Consider the following 4,133-nt stretch of genomic DNA (forward strand, 5'->3'; position numbering starts at 1 on the left):
GTGCTTTTGTTCCGAGATTCTCATAGGTTGAGAACTATATTGGTGGCCATTTGCTGTTTTCTACTTTATGATGTCTATGGTCGAGTTGTCTCTGACATATTCTCCGTTTCTTTTCCTAGTTTTAAATAAACTAGTCAAAAATAGTATTGTTATCTCAATCTCAAAAGAAAGGCTTGCTAACTTACTTTAATAAGATGGATCGTCATTAACATGTATGAAATATGTGCCACTGGACATTAAGCAACCAGCAATCAATCAATCAAAATGAAAATCTGATACACCATTTGCTGGTGGGTTCCAATGGAGATAGGACTATTGCTAAGTATTCATATCAAACAACATCAATGCAATGCTGATAAACAATGGTTGACTGGTAAATTTGTTACAGAGAAAAGTGTATTATACATGTGATGCTGTCTTATCTTTTTTTTCCTGTTCCGTGTATAATTAATTTTTGTCAATGCTTTGTTGCTTCAATCTTATTTGTTGATATAATTTTTCTGGCTTTTTTTGTAACTGGACGCTTTGTTTTTCAATCCTGGATGTTTCAATGTAACAAAAAAACACAGAAGACTAGTTCACGTGTTGAATCTGCTTATATATTTATTTTGTTTATCTTCTCTTATCTTGTAACCAATAATCACAACCTGAAACACAAATAATCGAAAATTATTCATCAAAGTGTTAAAAAAAAATATATACTTCAAACTCAGTTCACCTTGCAAATACTTTTCATCATTCTCGTTCCTGAATATTATAAACTTTTTATGTAAAAATAAGGAGATGTCGTATGACTGGCAGTCTACAATTGAGACAGCTATCCACTAAAGGTCAAATGAAGTTGATGTAAGCAATATTGTGTAAGTTCCAGTGGCGGATCCAGAAATTTTCATAAGAGTGGGCCCACTGACTGACCTAAGGGGGACCACTCCAGTCACGCTTCAGTGATTCCCTATATAAGCAACCAAATTTTTTCCCAAAAGGGGGGGGGGGCGGGCCCCCTGGGCCTCCCCCTAAATCCGCCTCTGATTTCTTATATAAACGAAGAAGTAAATGCTAACCCTTTCCGATCATATGAAATCAATCCAATGCAAAAAGATGTTTTTCTTCGGTGTTCGATTATATAATATATCATTGCTTTTTATTTTTTCATCTTTGATGTTCTTTGCCTCGATTTTTATTTTTATTATTTTATCATATGATCTGTTTAATTGACAAAAAAAGCTATAAGCACACAAATTTTAAAACTTAAGAAAAATACCTTCATAGAGTTATCTCCCATCCATAACGAGCATCATCTCAGTATGACAAAATGCACAGCATTTGGTAGCATACTTTAAATTGTAACACATGAGAGCAGTGACACCACCAAAGTCATTTATTCGAACGTCGCGGCACCATTCCATCGATTCAACGTTATGACATGCAGACCTGTATTTTTCTAAGAAGAAATCGTCAAATTAAATATGTTTTGAATACATTCTTTGTTCAATGATTAATATATAATTAGAAATAATTTAGATGACAAAAAGAAAGAGTAATGTTGTACGGATTTACACAATAATTTATATGTAAGTTCTGAGTTATTTGTTATTTTAATTTTTAATCAGATTCACATTAGTAAGAATATCTCGAGAAGACTTAATACTAGTAGTTCTTTTTAAACTCTGAAAAAGTATGACCTCCTCCGATATTCATTGTAAATAAATTAATATTTAACATGATACTAGCATTTCGTTTCTTGTGAAGATAGTTTACATTGTCTCTGTTCAATCTTGACTATAGCATTCATAATATGTGTGTAATGGTAACAATCCAACTTTCGGATTTGGAAAATACAGGTTTAATAAATAATTTGATTTGATTTGATTTATTCGATGAAATATTGGAAAATTAAAAAGACGGAGTGTTGAATTCTCAAACACTTTTTGAAACTTTTCAAATGCTAATGTCCCTATCTCGAATTAAAATAGATCTCTTCATTGGTCGACTTGTTGTTGTATTTGTATGCTTTTGCCATATAATAGAACCATCTCTTCGGTGTTCTCTTCATTGGTCGACTTGTTGTTGTATTTGTATGCTATTGCCATTTAATAGAACCATCTCTTCGGTGTTCTCCAATGCATGCTAACATGGTTTTCATTTTGGAGCAGGATCTGCTTACCCTTTCAGAGCAACTGAGATCATCCCCAGCAGTTCGTGCATGGGTTTGTGTTGCTCAGTCTTTTGTTGTGTGTAATAACGTTTGTCTGTTGTTTTATTTTATTTTTTAGCCATATTGTTGTCAGTTTATTTTCGACTCAAGAGTTTGAATTTCCTTTGGTATCCGCTCTCCTTATATTACAGCTGTCAGGGTGTTGTATTTGCCGTCTTCAACCTGAGATGTGGATTGAAGTTGTCGGTTTCTCCGTTTGAAATGCCGCATCATGTATGATAGGGTAACTTGCAGTGTTTCTTTCATTTGGTCTTTGTTAAGGGTATTTTGTGAATATCAGTCTTTATTCCATATTGGTATTATTTTAGTAGGTTTTTCTATATGAATTGGATTTTGAATAAAAAAGCATAATCACCTGAGAAAGTGTTATAATTCACCGCGCTAAACGTCACGCGCTTTTACATGCAACGTTATGGTAAAATGTTTCATGTAAAAAAAAAATTGTATATGTTTGTCATTAAATACATTTTCTTCTCTCGGAATATGGAATAAAACAATTACTGTCTTTTTCCCCGGTAAATATGGGGTTTTATTGTCGGCCTCAGTGAATATCATTTTTTTCAAAAGTCAATAAAACCGCACATTTACCTCATCAAAGGACAGTAATTGTATAGTATAAACCATATGCATGCAGATAAATGTAAAACATAAGATTAGATACGATGCATAGCTGTTAATTGGTCAGGAAGATATAATACGTTCGAATTCAACTTACCTATTCGCCAGTGATGTGGCTTTGCTGAAAACAAGTAGAAAAGCAAGAAGCAAATCACTAGTTGTAAACAGAAACGCATATTCATCCACTAACTACTAGTATTTAAGACTAACCGCTTTATTCGAATGATAGCAGTGTTTTATATATAACTGTATAGATGTATGCCTATTAAGTAAGCGGAAAGTTGCTAATAACTTCACAGTTTTTCTCCCATTGCCAATCATCCCCACGGTTTTTCTCATGAGAATTTTTTAATCATTAGTAAGACATTACAAAGTAAAAAAAAATTGAAAGTATAATCATTGTCTTTTAAGTAGGGTTATGTGTAGTCCCACTAACTGTTATCTTACATGATCATTTGACTAGTTGATTGCTTGGTGTTCAGTGGCAAATATTGTATGCTTACTCAGGACGGGAATATATCTACATTAAAACACCACAGTTGGTAGATACTCATAAGTGGACTGAAAATAAATTAATAAATGAAACGATGTTATTACTTATCCATGCATCACCAAACTTCATACAACGTTATGGTTCTATAGGTCTATATTTCTCTACAAAAAAAAGCGCGTATCATTATTTCATTATTGGCAAGGAGTAATATATAAAACGTTGCAAGGATAATGTAAACATAGACTTCTGTAATGAAACAGGTTCTCATAAATAAACATAAAATTCATCTTTCCATGTGAGAAAAGAACGATAAGCCATTACAAATTTCTAATATCGAAAATGTTTTCTGAATTCAAAGTTTTTTTGGATGTGGTGTATTCATGATTCAAGCGCTTAAAATTTTGAAGTGATTGAATCTTAGAATACATGCATTTTCTCAAATTTTGAGATTATGTGTACAAAAATTTAAAAAAATTGTTTCCCATGATCAGTGCAGCAGTATGACTTGTATGAACACATTTATTTAATTTTGAATTTATCATATTTTAAATTCCCTGAAAAATATTCCTAAACGCTTTTCAGAAAGACAAATATTGATTCCATTTTTAAAATTTGTTTCTGCTAACAAAATTCTGGAAATAAAAAAAACTTAAAAAACACGAACAAAAACGATTTGGATTATTTCCCTTTGATCGAATCTTGGACTATCATACTAAATTTGAAAATTTCAGTTGATTTAAATCAGTATACAAATATATCAAATATATGTAAGAGTACGTACGTTGTTATAGAAGAAGAAGAAGATGC

At 32.0% G+C, this 4,133-nt stretch overlaps 1 long non-coding RNA gene across 1 annotated transcript; it reads right to left on the minus strand.

The window, feature by feature from the left end:
- Positions 1-577: 577 nt before the first annotated feature.
- On the minus strand, positions 578-3,089 carry LOC139483655 (uncharacterized). The gene is made up of 3 exons (XR_011655070.1): positions 2,931-3,089; positions 1,262-1,441; positions 578-647 (listed from the first exon to the last, which is right to left on the minus strand). It is a non-coding gene; the product is annotated as an uncharacterized lncRNA (long non-coding RNA).
- Positions 3,090-4,133: the final 1,044 nt, after the last annotated feature.

Source organism: Mytilus edulis, chromosome 7, assembly GCF_963676685.1.
Source record: "Mytilus edulis chromosome 7, xbMytEdul2.2, whole genome shotgun sequence".
NCBI lineage: Eukaryota > Metazoa > Mollusca > Bivalvia > Mytilida > Mytilidae > Mytilus > Mytilus edulis.